The sequence below is a fragment of the Athene cunicularia genome (genome assembly GCF_003259725.1).
Source record: "Athene cunicularia isolate RWA chromosome 1 unlocalized genomic scaffold, athCun1 chr1_part1, whole genome shotgun sequence".
Lineage (NCBI taxonomy): Eukaryota > Metazoa > Chordata > Aves > Strigiformes > Strigidae > Athene > Athene cunicularia.
In genome coordinates this window covers 99,577,383-99,596,388 of record NW_020799091.1, presented here as the reverse complement: position 1 = coordinate 99,596,388, position 19,006 = coordinate 99,577,383, and the positions used below count along the sequence as shown (strand labels likewise).

Here is a 19,006-nt window from a genome sequence, read left to right as displayed (position 1 = left end):
GCTCATGTGACATTTGTTGTCTCCTTGCTTGGAGGAACTGTACATCAACATTCAGATAGGTGACCAAAACCAGAAACCCACCTTCCCTCTGCATTTCTGCTTTATAGCTAGACTCTACATTTTCCACTGTCCCATGCAGATCTATTTCTGTTTGTTTGGGAAGTCATATGGCCAGGGGAAGGCCCAGATCCTCAGAAAAAAATATATGTAAAACACAGATCATGCATGTGTTACTCATCTGATGGTTATTTAATGCTTTTTTGTAACACTCTGGTAAAGAAAAGAGGCTTCAGTCCAATTTCATAACACCGAAGTCTTGAATCATCGTGTTCATGAGGTCAGCATGACAATTGGTATAAATTTACTTACCACCACCATAAATCCCAACAACATAACGCTGAAATATTTTAGCCATCAGAGCAGCGATGTTGCAGACTGCCCTGCATTTTTAACCTCGATTGTACATAATTGTTAATCACTGACCCATTTTCCAGGAGCCCTTGGCAGGAATGGGTTGCTAAGAGACCCGGTTTTGCTCCAGATACTTTTTAAAGCTAGTTTAGAAATGGCCAAAAGTCAACAAAGTGAACATTGAGAATACTGTGGACAGATCCGAGGTGGAGGCGCAAGGATAGGAAGCAAGTGAGACTAACCTGCACCTCTATCAAAAGCATAATACTACTCAGTGTCACTTTGCTACATATGATAACAAAGCCTTGATGCAGCCCAGATACACCTCCTGACCTGCAATATTAATTGCCTCCTGCTTCTGAACAAACTCCCGTGCAGTTGCCACCACAAGAAGAAAGAGATGAGGAGCCAGACCTCCATGCTCGCTCCACTGGGGAGTCACATCTGGGAGGCATAAGGGCTGCAACCCAGCACCACCGAAAGCAGGCACCCCACTGTGCCCACCTACCAGCCCAAACATCTGCAGCTCAAACAGAGCCCACTGGTGACAGACACCTGAAGGACTGCAACCGAACAAGAACAGCCTTCAGAAACACATGCAGGGTTTTATTAGGGAAAAACATGCTGCGCTTTGAAAGCTAATGGGACTATAATTACTCTCCCAGCCAGGAGTGCAGGGACTTTCCATAGATCTATGATTGGAAATAAACAGGTAGAATTAATCAAGTAGAGGGTAGAAATCGTCCAGCCTATGTTTCTGCATCTGTGTCGCCTCACAGCCTTCCCTTCCCAGCTCCTCCGTCAGCAGGTACGCTGAAATCCACAACTTGCTAGCACCCAACTGTGGGGCCTGGCGAGAGGCACATCAGGCAGCCAAATTATTTCTGCTTCTCCCTTCAACAGACTGGGGCTCTCGTGCCTAGCAGGCTGCTGCGCTCCTTGGGATTTGCAGGGAAGGACCTCATAACTCTGGGACTTTTATCCTTCTGGCAAACTATGTTGGGTGGGACATGGATGGCACAGGGAAGGCTGTGAATGCTGCCCTATCTCTATTTTTTCCTCCCTTTTTTCTCCCTTTTCTTTTTTTTGAAAAAACACCTTGAAAAAGACGAGCAACACTTAGTGAGTTATGTCATCTCAGAGAAACAGGTCCTTCTCATCTTTGTATGCATGTATCACCATCTCATTAACAACCACTATGGTATGTCATTATTAGTTAAAGAAACTTTATTTTTGTCCTGTAGAAACCAGTGGTTAAAATGTTATCAATTTAAATAGAAGCAAGATTGAGCAACAACATTCATTGTCAAGAAGGAACAGGAAATTTGCAGGATTTGGGAGGAACACATAGACAGGAAAGCTTTGCAGTTCTGCTTTTTCTGCCTTCTTTTTAAATAGAACCCACTAGTGTAGGTTATAGTAGTAACAATAGTTACCAGTGTAACTAGTGTAGATTAGACCTTCACGATCAGGCTCACAAAGCAGCCAAGCAATTTAGTAAGAGAGGCTGTGGCTATATACGAGACTGGATACTCAAGTAGCTGAACATATCTTGTTTTATTCTTTTCAGACAGACTGTGTATCAGTTCAATACATTTATGCAAACATGCCTTCTTTTTTTTTCTTTAAACCTTCAAGAAAACTTTAAGAAAGCCCAACCCAACAAGTACTGGGGTAAATGCACACAAAACCAGTAAAGGCTTCCAGCTTGTACCTCTTTTTTACCATGAGAAATCATCTTTTCACCAAAAGTAGCCTGGGATGCACCACCAATGTTTTAGGAATAACAGGAATAACAGAGATGGGTTAAAGAACACTGTAAGCTATGTTTTATAAAGAGGGAGAGAAAGATTTGGTCAACCAGATAATTGCCAGGGACCATACATGGCAAAAAAAAGTGGAGGTACAAGAATCAAGAGGGCAACAGAGTAAAACAGAGGGACTCTGAGCAAAGCACCCACCCAGTGGAGCTGGCAGGCACTGCCCAGTGGGGCTCTGGCCAGACACACAACAGGGAAAGGGGACAGAAATGGAGCTCCCCACCACCAAGTCTTCCCCTGACTAGCATCCCCCGCTCTTGCTGGGTAGGCCAGGCAATGGGGAGATAGATGGGTAAGTCCTATGACTTGTCCCCACCTTCACCATAGATAAACTTTTACCCCTGGCCCCGAGCACCAGCTGAAGCCTACAGGCAGCAGTGTGTAATGCATCAACCTATGCCACCACATTCACCTGCACACTCCACAAACACTAGGCGTTTGTTTCACTTAGGCTCTGGTTTATAACCTTGTGAAAGAAATGCTATGAAATTATAAGCTTGGAAATGATTAAGCATGAAGCAGTCACACAAAACCAGGGGGCCCCATGAGTAATTTGACCACTTCCGTTTAGACTATTTTTTGATGGTTTGTTATAAAGGACTTGTAATGTTAACCCAGCTTGCCTTCACTGCTGCTCTCAGGGTCTGAGCGAGCTGTTTATTGCACTTGGTGATACTAAAAGGAGTTATGCAGCATAAAGCTTTGTCACTGCCTTGTCAGTCACTCCAAGCAACACGATACCATCACCTCCAGCTGACCCCTGGAAGTTAAGTATTGTTTCATGAAAAAATACTGAAGCTTGTTGATGGCAATCTGCCCTCCAGACAGACAGACCTTGCGCAACACTCAACCGGCATCCAAAGCCAAGGCATCACCCAGCGGGATTGCTAACTGGAGATAAATACCCACAGCACATGGGAAGGTGATGAGCCAGAAACACAAAACCAGTGACTTCAGGATAGCTGCTGGGATTAAACAGTAACATTTCCACCGGTTCTGCAGAGGAAGAGCTAGAGACAACCCAGAGTAGGAAACTTTGCCAAACAAAACTGCTAGAAGCTGGACTGCTCACTGTTCACTTTAGCAAGCAAAGCTTCTAGGAAAAGAAAACAAACCCCTTTCAGTCTTGGAAGTGCCTGGAGTACAAAACCTGGACTCAGCTCTGTACCCTGCTTGTCCCTGAGAATAAAAAGGATCAGGCAGGGAGAGCAGAAGGACAGTGCAATATGCATGTGCACGCAGGCATCAAACAGGCACTGCTGCTCAGGAACCAGTAGACAGACCGCAGAAATAATTTTAGGCCCACTAGCCTCTGCAGAACAATAACAAAAGAAAAAAGGAACTGTAAAGAGCTCCAAAATGCAAAACACTTCTGGAAGAGAGCTATTCAAGTATCACCTGATAAATGTTGCAGTTGTTAAATGATTGATGCCCGCAGGTATCAAGCAACCAGCCTCTTGCCAAAAGCAGAGGTGACAGCTGAGATCACTAAAAGTTTTGCCTGTATGGAGACCCGAGGACTAAGCCTAAAAGTTTCAATGAACTCCATGATCTCGAAAGAAAAAAAAAAAAAAAAAAAAAAAAAAAGCTGATCTGCACAGTGCTCTACTCTATTGGACAGGCAGCAAATCCAATCATGCATAAAATATGACAACATGCATTTGGAATCAAATTCCTACTTCATCAGACCTATTAAAACCAACCGTCAAGGGAAGCCTCAACCTACACAACATGAGCAAGCACCAGGCGATTGAGTGTGTCAGGGGGCTTGGGGAAGCAGAGGAGGCAGACAGCAGCAGCTACGAGAAAGAGTGGAAAATGAAGAGGAGTGCACAACACCACTTCCACAGCACTTCAGAGACAGAAATGCATGCTACTCCCAGTGTCTCGGGTCAGTCAAAGCCCACACTGTTGCCAGAGATGACAACTCCTTCTTCCACCTGCACGCTGCATGCTGGGCCCTGCCTTCCGCAGTCCTGGATACTTCTGCACCCACACAGCTCAGTGCGTGCAGGTGGAAGGGAACTCTTGGTGAAAATCCACACTACCGAGAGTGGTTTCAAGCAGACTGACTCCCTGAACACCTCACCACATGGTCGCTGGCATTTTCCTTGTCCTCTCCCTTATGCCAGCCTTCCCAGGATGCCAGGGGATGGAAATCCTCCTCCTTCTCCTCCCACCCCATGTCACAGGGCTACAAATGGGGTAGAACGGCACAGAGCTCATGCAGCAACTGAGTTGCTTTTGGTGAAGCAGCCTCATGTTTCCAGAGAGCCATTAATCCATCACCCTTCAGCTCTAAAATTCACACAAATTATTTTATTCATAATTAATTAAGGTCTCTAAATGTGGAAATTAAATTACCATTTACAGAGTAAAAGGAAGTAGCGCAGAAAAACCTAGATAGCAGCAACAGCTCTCTCCTCTGCATGAATCAGGATGACATGTGGGGGTGGGAGCTATCTGGCAGTAGCTTTAGGTCATAATACAGATTTCAGCATCTTTGAAAAGCTGCTCAGGCCCAATCACAAGAGACCTTTACGTCTGAGGTGCCAAATTAATCCCAAAACTCAGTTGCTCCTCAACTCTGCTCCCAGTAATCCCCTGGACTCTTACATTAGGAACACATTTGCAGGACATCTAAAAACCCAGCATTTCTTTTATTCCTTGGCTCCTCTGCTGGAAAACAAGCTGTTTGAAGCACAAAAAGAGCTGCTCCTCGTCATACGTATTTAGACTCACCTTTCCATTGAAATCATGCTGCAGCAAAAGAGAAAACATACAGGGAAACAGATGGCCCTGCACTGAACACAAAGCATAATTCACTTGAGGGGCTGAGAGTCAGAGAGAGATGGGATGAGCAAGCTGCAGATCAACACCACTGTTGAATTCAGCCTTGTATTTACAGCAGGGCTCTGTAATGCATCCTATGGCCATTAACATTTTCTCCTTCACTTAGAAGGGAAAGATTCTGGGAAGTATTTTTCTTCTTGTTTTAATGGCAAAGCAGCATCTGAATCAGTGATGAAGATGATGATGACAGTTTCAAAGGCAACTTCCTCCCATCCCCAACAGCCCACCAATGCAGTTCGCATCAGAATCCATTACGAGAGTAAAAGGATCTTTTTCCCTTATATTCAGCTACTGGTTTGCCCAGTCGCCAAGGGATATTTAGGCTGATGATAGGAAGATGGTCTGTATATAGTTACTCAAAGAGACCAGGAAACAGACGTGTCCCGAGACATTAACATACTCAGCCAGGCAGCCCAGATTGCAGAAAGGGTAATAGCCCTGTTGAAATTAAGCAAAGAAGAAAAGGTTAATATACATGACCTTTCTGATTCTGCACAGCCAAAAATAACAATCCACAAACTACAGAAAAGTTTTAGGGCTAGCTTTCACCCCCACCCTGAGCACCCTTGTGTCTTGCTGAAGTCAGCAGGGGCCGAGTTGACACCTGTGCTAACAGCATGCACAACTTGTCCTTGGAACAGGGGGAGGCTCCTCACAGTACCCCACAGAAGCCTTTCAGGATCAGTTCTTCACTTGGCAAGACAAAAACCGCCAAGCCAAGTAACAGCACAGGCATGTTTGCTGCTGAAAAAGCAGGCTCTGAAAAGATCGAGAATGTGGATAGCAGGAACAAGAAGAACTGCTCCGTCTGGTCTCTCTTCCTTGTGCACCCATTTCCATGAACCCACTGTCTTTGTGAATCCAAACAACTGATAAATCCCCTTCTGCCGCTGACACACAACGCGTGCGAAACCTCAATTAAGGATCCGTGTCTCACAGGCTGTCGTAATTCGTGCCTTTAGCTCTGTAGGACCCCAGGTCAATTCCTGACGGGTAGCTGCGCCATAAACACAGTTCAGAGGGTAGCGTTTCTGAAATGCCTACAGACACACAGGCAGAGGTATATAACTGAGCGCCAAAAGAAATGGAATAGTCAGTTTTCAAAACCCGCAGTTTGTTTCTTGCAACATATCCATTAGATATAATGAAATCAGTTACTTTTTCCATTTCAGTTCAGGCTATTCCATATTGCATCTGATGGTTTAAATCCTGCAAAGGCCAAGGCATGTGCTTGGCTTTACATATTTATGCATGGTCTGTATTTACACACCATGAGTGTATGAGTTAAGCAGATGCCCAAATCTCAGCAGGACTGCAGTTGGTATTTCAGTGCCATATCCAAAGGAGCTTACTTATCTCTGTATCTCCAGTATGATGTGGCTCCAGTGAGCTTCATGTCCACAGTGGAAGCTCTTGATTTTCAGTTGGAACGAACTACGTAATTTACACAAGAGATGGCTCAAAGTGATGCCAGCATCAAGATGATATAAAATAAGGAGATGAGTATGAAAAGTGAATGACTGAGGTGTACCTCAAAAGGCGTGCTGCATATAAATGTCACTGCAACACTGAGGAAAGCAAAAAGCCCCTCCAAAGGCAGCTCTATTATTATCTGTACCCATACCTCCTTTTGAAGACCCAAGAGTTGAAGCCATATCCCAGGTGCCCACTTTGCACAGATCCCAGCCCCTGCCTCCAGAGAACCGCTGTAGGCAAGTGCTGTCCCCCAGCCACACTGGCAGATCCCCACAGCAGCAGGGCCAGGGCATGCCTCCCAGGCAGTCCTCTTGCAAAGACTGCCTCAGTTTCTTCCTTGGTCTATTCCTCAGCCAGGGACACCAAATCTGCCTGCCCAGAGTATCTGCCTGCTCCCAGGATGAAGCATGGAAGAAAGGTGTTTCCATACTCCCCTGCCAGCACAGCTCTCTCTGCACTGTTTTGTGAAGCCTGGTTTAAAAAAGATCCTGCTCCTGCAGAACACATCCTCACCTCCCATCACCGGTGGGCAAACCTAACAACATAATGGGATTACTTACAAACACAGCCACATATGGACATGCCATACAGTCCTCAGACCTGTCATGGCACAGCGTAAGCCTTTGAGACGTGCAAGTAGTAAGTGACACACAGAACACCCATATTCTGTTCGCACATTTGTTGTTTCATTTAATACCAGATAATCCCAACCACGTGGGCTCCCATTTGCTCAGAGACCCACTGAGCTCCCCGTTCGGTCTAAACACAGAAATAGCGCTGACATCCTAATTTCTGCCCTGAGCAAGTCCTCCAGAAGGAAGGGGGCTGCAGCAGAGCTGCCTGCCTTCCCACTTGGAAAACCAAAACCTAAGACAGTCCACCATTTCCAAGCAGCAGTTACACAAACTTCTCAAGCAGGAAAAAAGCAATTTCCTCATCAGTACTGCTTTTGTTAGCGATAGGACCTGAAGGAGCAAAAACTCCTCACCAAACCAAAAGCACGTAACACATCATAAATACCACTCTTCAGCTGGAGACCAGACGGAGTGCTTTTCTTCCTAATGAGCCTTTCCAAACCAGAACAGACAATGACAACAAAACAATTACAAAGAATAATATTGGAAATTGCCAATTAGGTATCGTATATAAAAAAAGCTTCAAAGAAGAAAAAAAGAACTTCAACAAAGACACTACCTAATTTTACCCAGCTACAGACAGTACTTATTTAAGGGAAAATATTTTGCTGGAAAACATGTTCCTTTTAGTTATATAACTCTGACTTCACACACAAACAAATTTCAAGCTATGGAAAATGCTGGACCTAGGCTTTAAAATGGCAACAGTTGAGCCAAAGAGAACACTATGCTACAGTAATTAATGTTTCTTCGCAATCTAAAAACGTATTTACCATTCGGTTTTGCTCACAGGAAATAAACACTGTTGCAAAGTGATATAAAACACTGTTTCAGCATAAAATCTGCTTCTGCCTTGTCCTCATTACTCCTTGGAAAAAAATCCCTATGTGCACGTGAACAGAAAGAAGAGGATAACCTCATAAAAGCAGAGATGCTGACCCTTCCCCCCTTCCCAGGCCGAGTACCACCTCTCTCCAGGAGCACCCACAAGGGGCCACGCTGCCCCTCACTCCCTGTGGGAGTGCTGCCTGCCACCCTTCCTGCCAGGGCACCCGGGGGGTGGCTGGGGGCAGCAGCAATGCTGTGGCCGATCCAGGCCATGCCGTCTGTCAGAGGTACGCGAGGATGCCTTGGATGGCTTTTGGACACCCGGTTTGGGTCGGCTGCCCATTCCCACAGGGACCAGCAAAGCCAACACAGCTGCTCGTGGTGTGGCAGTGGGCAACCAAAGGTCACACCAATGCATCAGGAAAAAAAGACTGGAAATCATTGTTACCTCCAGTGCAGAAAACTGTCCTCGAGTATAAAACTTTCTGTTTCATTTTTATTTCTATACAGTTGAAGCATCTCAGACTGCCTGAGGTTACCAGCACAAACATCAAATGTACAGAACCGTATTAAACATGTCAGCAGCTGGCCCAGTCAGATCTCTAAAAGCAATGCCAGCGCTGGCAGAGTAAGTCGCTAACCCAACTACGAACACCAGGATCCAAGGGAATTGGATGCAAAGGAAAAAAAAGAGATAGACAGATAGTTAAGAGGAAAGCTCACCAGGCAATTAAAAGGAAAAAAAGAACATAAAACTTCACATCAGAAGAGAAATCATCATCCAGGCTATTCTATTCCATTAATTTTTTAGCTGTGCTACTTATTCAAGACAAATATCACATAGAGAATTTATACTTTTAGTCTTTTGAAGCAAACCTTCCATATAAAGTAAAACTGACCTGATAGCAATTCATTCACAGTGGAAAAAGAAAGGGATTCCCTATCACGCATAGCAAATTCAGTGGCAAAACTATAAATACGGCAAACTGGTTTCAACAATACACCTGATTTGAAAGCAGCTCAGAAGCCAAGGCTTAAAACAAGCCATTATAGTCAAATACTTTTGCAGTGAAGTGTTCAGAGGTAGTGTTTGAGGGTTTTTACATACTTATTTATTTTTTCTCCCCAGTTTGTGACACATATCAGAAGTCTGATCTAAACCCCAAAGGGGAAAATACCAATAGAGGCCCTGTTTAAGCTGCAGAAGGAGATTTTCAGACCCCTCCATCAGATATCAGTCCCAGCCACAGAGCCAGACTGCTTCCCTCTGGAAGAAGCTGAAAGCTTCTTCTGTCAGTGACATGCTCACACGAGCTCTCCTTGCTTTAAGACTTAGGTGTTAGTACTGTTCTCCTTGCTCATAGTGCAGGAATTTAAGTTAGAAGGACAACCTTCCGTCTAGCCCAACAAAGATTTCACATGAAGCACAGCTCAAATTCCCCCAGCATCTAAATCATTTCTAAAGGGAATTCCCACAGCCAAGGAAGGGAGAGCAATAGCAATTCTGTAAATCCACATGAGAAATGCCAAATAGAGCAACAACAACCCATCAAAGATATGTTCTGCTATTTCTGCTCAAACTGCTTTTATAAAGAATAAGGAAAAAAAGCAAACTGCCGCTTAAAATATTCTTTGGAGGTTACATAAGGGATGTTTAAAAAAAAAATCTCTATTAATTCTTTGCTAAAAGGAAATGTCCTGAAAGAAGCTCCCAGGAAGAAAAAAAAAAAACTCATTAGACAATTGCATACCATTTACTTAAGACCAGTCTTCAGGCAGGGTTTCCCCTGACCTTCTGAGTGTTCAACTCCTCTGCTCTTAACACTGAATAAAATAAATAAATACAACTGAATATTGTAGCATGAGTAACTCCTGTCTTAAAATATTTATGAAAGGGTATTATCATTACCCGAGACACGGGTCATCCGCAGTGTGAAGACATTCAGATCCACAGCACAAGTGGCAAGGGCTAGTAAGAGTAAGCATCAGAAATGTTCTTTGATACCTGGATCACTCCTAACTGCTGGTAGGTCTCAAAGCTACCAGGCTTCAAAGAAGGGTTCAGTCACAGCAGGTTGGTTTGACTGCAGGTTTCAGAGAGAAGTTTGATCCCAAATGTTACCCTGTATTAAAGCATCCACACAAGTTAGATCAGCACCATTAAAACTAGCCAGAACAATCCTATTACAGCTACGCTGGCTAGTTTCTCACATAGACAAGCTTAAATTCATGCTTAATCAGCTATTTTAAGATAGCTCAGTAGTGTCTTTCCAAGACCAGATTTCCAGAACTGAAGGGACCACCAGCTGCGTTTTCAAAAGACAGCAGGGAAAAAAAATAAAAACCATTTCCTTCTGTAGAAGAGGCCCCATGAAGCCCACGGGGCAGACAGACTCTCATCTGCACAAAACCCCATCTACAGTTATGGGGCCATGCAAACTCACATCAGCTGCAGGTGAGGCAAGAGTCTGCCTTTGGTCTTGGTCTCCTGTGCCCTTGCTGGGGCTGACTGACACCTGGAGCAGCAGCCACATTCCAGGTACCACTAGAAGTTTCACTCACCATGGCAGATAACAAAAATACCCAGTATAAGCAGCTGACTCCCTTATTCTCATTATAGAGTATAATAATGATCTTGCAGCCTCTATCAGGGTCGTTACCTAGTACCACAAGCAGTGAACCTGAAGCACGGGGCAGCAGCATCTTGTGATCCTCAGAACTTAGTGGTTAGACTTTATTTCACTTATTAGTGTTTATGTCACAGGGGCTATTTTACATTAAATGTTTCAGCACACTGGGCCTTCAGGTCACAAGCGTGACACCACTTTAACACAAATAAATACTGAGAGTATGCCAGGTTATATTCACCTCCAAAAAAACAACTAAAGAGACTACTTGAACAGAAGTAGCAGCAGGTTTACTTTAGGCTTCTGGAGTGGAAGCAGGTATTACAACTCAGGTACAAAGAGAGTCGTTATCAGAGTCCTGCTGCCACTTACGAGACAGGGAGATTAAAACAGACCCAAACATCAGAACAAACCTTTGAGAAATCTGAAGGGAGAAACCCAGGGTCTGACAATCACTTTGACATCACTGAAGCTTTAGTTATATAGATGGATGGGTATGTATCAGTGTTTAAATTCTCTTGAGGATTTCTACAAGTTTTATCTTATTCTATAAAAACAAGTTACACAAAACTACTCTGCTTTTCAATGTTTTCTCTGCAACAAAGGCTACAGGTACTTCAGTCTCCCCTGGCAATGCTGCACGATTCCAGCCCCTGGAATGCAGAACATTTTTAAGTTAAATGAGAATGGGAAATTCAACATTTTAGTCTCAGCAGGAAAAACAGTATTTCAAATACAGAGAACATTGGCACAGGTTTACAAAAGACAAATTGACTCAATTTCTTCCAAAGCTTAGAGGGTAGAAATGATGTTCCACCAAGTACTATGGAAGCAATTTTAAAGGAAAGCATCCACTGATGAGTGACACTGCTATACTTGACTTGAAAGACAAGATTTAAGGCTAGATTAAGCTTTGTTGGCAAGCTGGAGAAACTCCATCGATATCAACTGTCCTACCCACTTACGTGAAGCCAAGACTTGTTTTATGGCAGTGCACAACATGACCTCAGGTTTGAGCTTGTATTAGCTAGGAACAGTGCGTCCCACTGAAGCATTAAAGTCTATGGACTCAGCCAAATCTTCCATCTCAATATGCCACCAAATCAAACTAGCAACAATTATCATCCCAGTCTTGAAATACGCAATAGCATGTGCAAGAAATATGCTCCACTTGATCTAGGAGACAGATCAGATCCCGGCACTTCTTAATTCCTTCAGAAATGCAGTCACCTTTAATGCCTAAAAAAAGAGGCTATTCCAGCAGCAATTAGCTGTCAACACTTGGCGAGAGAGGTGAAAAAAGTACCAATTTTTTTCAACAGGTATCTAGAGATTGGGACAGAAGGGAACATACACCAAGAATCCCTGGAAGAAAAGCAATTAGTAGATGGAATACAGTGCCAATGAAAGAGAGCACCTCCTGTTAAAACAAGGCCAGAAATGGCATAGTAGCAAATTACAGCAAAAAAATATCTCTCTGTAAACAAAACCTGTCCTGTACATGCTGGAGTTTTCTTCTTACAGTGTCACCCAATGCAACTAGCAAGCAGCAGGTCAGGGCATCCCACAGCCTTGCCAAAGCCCAGCATGCATGATGCTGCACCCATGCTCTAGGGACACTCCTGGGTATCCCCCACCCTTAACCCACAGGATGGAAGGGTGAGAAGCAAGTGACGTTTCTCAACACATGTTATCTTCAAATTTCACACTGGTTAAAATTCATACGGCAAGAATTTAGTGGCCAGATACTGCTATGGATCAGAGATCCATTTACTTGCCACAGTCAACTACAGGGAAGAAGAAAACAACCGCCCACACACACACACACAATTGCCTCTCCTTTCCTATATTTCTGGCATCTTCCTGTTTTGTGAGGTTTGTGACACCACTAAGCAAAGGGAAAGCCCAAAGCATCCTGCAAACAAAAGAAGAAAAGCTGGTCTTTTACAGGGATAAAAGAAAAAGGTACAGTACCTGCCTCTGAAGTACAAACAGGTTCAGACACCTTCTCTTAGAAAGATAAAGAGCGTTTCACATACAATTCCTCCCACCATCAAGAGACTTTAAAGTACTGGGGGAAGGAAGGAAGGATGTCCCGAGAGAAGATTGTACATTTGCATCAGACACTTTGATGGTATAAACACTTCTGTGTACTCACATTTATTAAAGCAATGATTATGACTGCCATGCATGAGTGAAAACAAACAAGCCTCACCAAACACAGCACACAATGTGGGCGGCATCAGAGGACTCAGGACTCCAGAGCTCCTGGGTGAGAGAAGGTCTTCTACAACTTCACACATGCACCACTCTAAATGCTGGCAGGTCTGTGACCACAGCCAATGGAGAAGGAGAAGGGAGAGAGAAACAGGAAGCTGGCATACAGAAACATGGTGAAATAACTCTCTCTGATATTCTTCAGATTAAGGCTGCACTTCAATAAATACCTAAGTAACATGAAGATTAAGTGCACAGACATCCTAGAAACTTCAGAAAATCCCCACCCAGCAACAACACTGCAAGACTCCCCTGGTTTGCAGCTGGATGCCAAAACACATCTTCAAATTAGCCTTTCTTGTTGAAGACAGGAACTGAAACCCATCAGGAGGTTTCCCAGCCCCAACACCTAGAGATTACCAGTGGCCCAGAGGAAAGCTGAATAAACGGATCTCCCTCTGCGTGTGCATGCAGGGTGTGCTGGAACATAGGAAGCATAAGGCAAGAAACCTGCACATTCCTTCTGTCAACAAGGATTTGAGCAGATTTAAGAGAACGTTTACTCCTATCAGTCATGAGTGAAAGCCCTTGAAGATGTGTCGGACTCTGCTGACATAAACAAGTCTGTTCTTGACCTACGGGCTACATAGCTCAGAAACCACACATCCCTCTGACCTCCCACCCCTCACCCAGCTCTGCCTGCACCAGCAGCCCCAGTTTGCTGTCAGTCCTTTTTATGTGCCCAGTTGACAGGGTCAGGACATCTTATCCAGCAGCCTCCTCCACCCTCGCACACGCCTGAGGATCCACCTGGACCAGTGCTGTTGCCCTGCCTGGCATTACACGGGTGGCCGAAGCTCCCCAGCCCCAAACTGAAGCCTCCGGAGCTCCCCCTGGGGCTGCTGCTTTTGCTGGCTGTCATGGATCACAGTCCTTGGATTGTGCAAGTTGCTGAGCGGGATCCCCAGCCCGAGACACTCGTGTTATGCTGCTGCTCACTCCCTCTTGCACTTGCCAAGAGGCACCATGCATGAGCTCTTCCCTCTCCTGCCCATCAAAAGAAGGAATAAATTACCTCCCGGCAGACTGAGATTCAGTTGTTCACTGACTCTGGAGACTGAGCATCTGCAGCAGGCAAATCTCCCGAGGCATTTCATGTTCTGCCATTCCCAATCCTACCACATCATGATTCCCATTAGAGTGCCCCCACCTGTTCCACAGACCTTGGTTAGGGTTTCAGTTGGCGTCGATCCTGAGCACTCTCACCACCAGCAGCAAAACTGTACATTCACTACTGCTGCTGACCCTTACCAGCATGCCAGCAGAACACAGCTCAAATCGTTCTAGAAAAATGGTCTTTTCTGTTTCTGATACAGAGCTCCACCAATATCCTTTTTTTTCCCAACTCCGTCATGGAGCAAACAGGTCAGGCCCAAGAACAATCTCCCACACTGCCAGCACAAGGTGGGGAACAGAGCAAACTGAAGCATAATTTCTCTTCCTCTCCTCCCATATTTCAAGATGATTTGAGTACTCTACAGAAAAAATATGAATTTGTTTCTACGGCCACAGCAAACTGAAAGCTTTGGTTTTGAGCACAGGATTCAGTCATCTTTGCTGCTGCTGCCTCTCCTGCTCCCACTGCAGGACAAAAGGAGGCAACAGGCAAAGTGCTGGAAAAAAAAAAAAAAAAAGCCATTAAACTTGTAGGACTACTCCATTTGAATGGAACAATCCTAGGCAAAGAGAGAGTAGATATTGTCCCGTATTTCATGTCTGAGCTCCACAGAAACAGAAGGCCACATCAAGAAAACTACAGGAGCCAAGGCCAGAAACAGCCACAGCAGCTCAGCAACAAGTTATCAAGTGCACAAGCTCACCTAGCTGGTGTTTCAGGTGTCCAGCAAGAGGAAGAGCACTTGCAGAGGACCTGGTTTTCCTTCCAGCAGAATCTGAACTTGTCCTGACACACCTGCATAGACCTGTGCAAAACCAGGGAAGACAGGAGAAGCCCTCCAGCATTTTGGGACCCCGCTCGCAGCAGTCACATCCATCTGCCTAAGGAGGCTTCATGGGACTTGACAAACAGTTTAGTTCTCTTTAAAAATGTCAATAAAACCAGAGAGCACTAGGGCTCAGAAGGGGGAATAGATAAGGGTCTATGTGGGGTAGGGGCTAAGGGAACCATTACAAAAATGCAGACAGCTTATCTATCATACCCTAGGGGGGTCCCTTCTGAAGGCTGTTTCTTCTTTTCCAGGAATGGAAAGGGGAGTGTCATTTGGCACTGTTAAACAAAAAAAATTTAAAAATGAGACCTACTCTCTGTTGGCCAAACCTACAAGCACTTTTTCTGCACCCCCCTCAATTCATCACATTCTCCAGATGCCTCCTCACCGTCCCCTAGCCTCTTTCACCCCTCAAATAAGACCATAGGTGAAGGACATCAGGGCAGATCCCACGCTACAATGGGGACAAAAGGTAAGGGAAGGGGATGACATGTGGGATCCCTTAGTTAAGTCAAGCATTTGACTTCACAACTGCATCCAAACAACAACGAGGTGCATTTTTCTTCTGGGTTTAATTCAAGATGCTCATAGTCACAGCTTTTGTTTTAACAAGGTCTGCTTTGTTAAAAACAGTGTGTTTTCTAATTTAACATAGACAGCAACCCAGGTACAGCAAGGGATGTTTTCGGCATTTCAGAAGACCTTATTTATATATTATAATCCACAACTTCTAAGAAACTCACCTACCACACACCCAACCCCAGCTGCCATTAACTGCACTTGCTCAGGGCCCTTTTTACCAGAGGGTTCCTGTAGCAGCTTTCTCATGTTTCTTTGCTGGATTTTGTTCCCTCCACTTTTCCACAGCTGGCAGGCGCCAGGCACACTTGCAACCCAAGACAGAGTGCCTATCTGATGGCAGACAAATACAGGAAAGATATTGAGTTTCCTCAGTAAACCACCAGTCTTTGTCTGAAGTCTTAACACTTCATAAGCATTTTGCAATTTTTTTCTTCATACCGGGCTTCTTCCTACAAGCTTGGAGCACCTACAAACCCTATGCTTGGACACTTGTCCCACACTTCCCTATCGAAGGGCTGTAGGGCCAAGCAGACAGCTGAAGCCCAGCTCTTCTGAGCACTGCCACGGGAGAACTGAGCAAGCAACACCTACCCTTAATGCCGTGCTGCACTTTAACCACAGATGGCCCAAGCAAGCTGAAGTGAGTAATGTAATTAGTGAACTAAGTACCTCCACAGTCACATGCTTCAGTGACTGTCTTCAGAAAGCTGTGAATGGTCCACTGCAACTATGCAAGAGCTTTTAACATCAAAATTAATTCATCCTTGACCTGAGGCACAAAAAGAAAACCCCACCCACACCATGGATATGGTCATCAACTAAACTGATGACTGCTGGTCAATACCATCCTGGCCCTTCCTTGACCCATCACAAGACTCACACATAACATATAACTGATACGGATGATATATGACAACACCACTCACAAACTTCAAGTTCACATTATCCAGAGAGAAATGCATGCAGTCATCACAAGAACTGGTGCAGGCTGTCAGAAATAAGTGAGAGAGGAGAATTAGCATTCGGGTACCTCTAAATGGGAGGACACGGTCTCTGATACCCTGAAATACACTCACAAGGACATGAAATCCCTCACACCAGAACATCCACAATGAGGCATATGCCCAAGGTAATAGTGAAGCAAACCTTCACTCATGTCTACACTATAATTTTTCCCCATTCTTAGCTGTGGTTACACTGGAGATGGATTGCAACAGCCAGGTGGCGAGCTCTGGGGCCACGCCAGTCAGGGCCACATTTGGAATTCACACCACCCAAAGGTCTTATAGCCACTGACACTCATAGGAAGGGCAAAGTAACACATTGCTTAGCTCCCTCTGGAAAAAGCTGTCAAATACAGAGGCTACTGCTGACCAGCAAAACCCCCAAATTGCACAGTGCTGGAAGCTGGGAGACACTTCAGAGAAGTTTCAGTAGCACCTTATATTCATCCCTAGGACAGAAGTGTCTGGTGCAAATTCAGTAGCCTTCCACAGACATATTTCAGGGAAGAAAAAAAAAAAAAAAATCAAGTATGATGCGAGAGTATATTCACAAGACCCCAGGGGAAGAGGAGGCTGCTCATTCATCCAGTTCAAGCCTACCTGCAACTCATGCCCAGCAGGTACCTCCAGACACTCACAAATGACCAAAGGAAAACTGTTTATCATTCTCACATTCTTAAGCCTTCCTATGATGCAAAAAAGAACATTTCCCTGAAATCATATTTTCCCAACAAACAATTTCCACATGCAGAAGAAAATTAAAATTTCAGAATGATTCAGACTTGAAAGCTGAACAGTTTTAATTTGGGAAGCAAGGACAAAAAAGTGAATTGTCAACAAAAAATTCTCCAAAGTAACACAACACACACACACCTTGCACCCTTACGTGAGCAAGCCCCAGACACAACCCTTACAGAGAGGACACGCGCCTTGTGTCTACACACATTAGGAGGGTTCCAGCAGAATAATTACAATTAATCCATTACTTAATCTCCTAATCACTTCTGAGCAAGCAGCATTCCTGGACATTTGTTAACGACACATTCATTTTCATAACATCGTACTCATGGAAATTTAGCCAAGAAAATAAATTGAAAAATGCCCAGGTAACATCAGTTAGGTCATTCAAAGCTACAAGCAAGAAAGATTCTCAGTTGAGGCCTCATCTGCAGTGGCAACTCAGTCCCTGGTGCAGGCACCGGGAGCTCCCCCACACCGGGGGTCTCACTGTCAGCCACCCCTGCCACTGCAACAGCCACCCTCCATTTCCAGATACTCAGGATGAGTTTTACGTGGCTTGTGGTCCATGAGTTGCATCGGTAATTGGATACCAAAGTCCCCCAGCAGTTCCCATCTTAATATATTCCACCTAACATATATATTGCAGATTTAAACACACAGTGAATGAGTTTAACTGCCCCACGGGATGCGGTAACTAGGTGTTACCAGGAAAGTCTGAGAGCAGACATGAGTAAGAACAGAAATTTAGCCAGTCTTTGTGACACTTAAGTTCTCTGTCTCACTGTAGGTTTAGGTAGGTTTAGGAAAGACCTCTAAGACAAACTTTTTTTTTGGTTTATTACGAAAGGAAAGAGAATATTCCAGCATGGGAGCCCTGAAGCTAAAATTAAAAACCTATCATTTTGGTTCAGTAGCAGTTGGTATAATTCAGATCCCAGCCACAATGAGAGGTCTCCAACATTATCAACTGTCAACAATTATTACTGGCTAGGCACACAAAACAGCTTTGTTCTGAACTGGAAGCCACAACTGCAAGCAGCAGTAATTGCTACCAAAGGCAAAACACATAAAAAACCCCAGCCTTTCCACACAAAATACTCTCTGAAGAAGAATACAGGAATGGACACAAAAGTCATTATCTCCACTTACATCTTTAACAAAACAAAAAAATCCAAGAACATATATCCAGCAAAGGAAGGGGCTAGCAAGGAAAAGGGATCCCAAAAACGTACTTGTTAACTATTCTGAGTTGAACACACATTTAATGAAACATCCTATTCATTAGCTATTGAACTTTCATTAGTGGTTTAAGGGAAAGCTACACATGGAAGAGATGAAATGCAATCAATTTCTCCTGAAATTGCATACATTTCCACACTAATCCTCAGCAAGTTCATCCCAACTGATATTAAAAAACGAATCAATTATTACTAATTGCTCACCTTATTTTCACAGAGGGCTCTTCACACTTCAGCAAGCCTCATAAAAAAGAAAGAAGAAGAAAGGCTATTTGTACAAAAGCAATTTACTTGTCTGGTCCTTTTATATTCATTTAGCTATGCACTTAATTATTTTGGCAGGTAATTCTGTCAGCTCAAGTTTCCTTCCTCACAACTACCCTTTTGCAAACTGACAGCATGAAGCAATCACATTTTTATAACCTCACAGCCTATATCAACAGAATAAACTAAGTTTTCTGAGTCATGGGGCAAAATCCCAAACCCACTGACTTCATTAGCAGATCTGCCATTAAGTTAATATAATTGGTGCAACTTTCCCAGGAGACAATGATGACCAAGTGAG

General features: G+C 44.2%; 1 protein-coding gene across 7 annotated transcripts in view; it reads right to left on the bottom strand.

Annotated features, from left to right (window-relative positions):
• TIAM1 (T cell lymphoma invasion and metastasis 1) overlaps positions 1 to 18,684 on the bottom strand; it is a 179,429-nt gene extending 160,745 nt beyond the window's left edge. For all 7 annotated transcript variants that reach the window (XM_026844392.1, XM_026844411.1, XM_026844384.1 and 4 more), the window contains exon 1: positions 18,646 to 18,684. The gene's annotated coding sequence lies outside the window, so the exon portion shown is untranslated. The remainder of the gene's footprint in view (positions 1 to 18,645) is intronic.
• Positions 18,685 to 19,006: the final 322 nt, after the last annotated feature.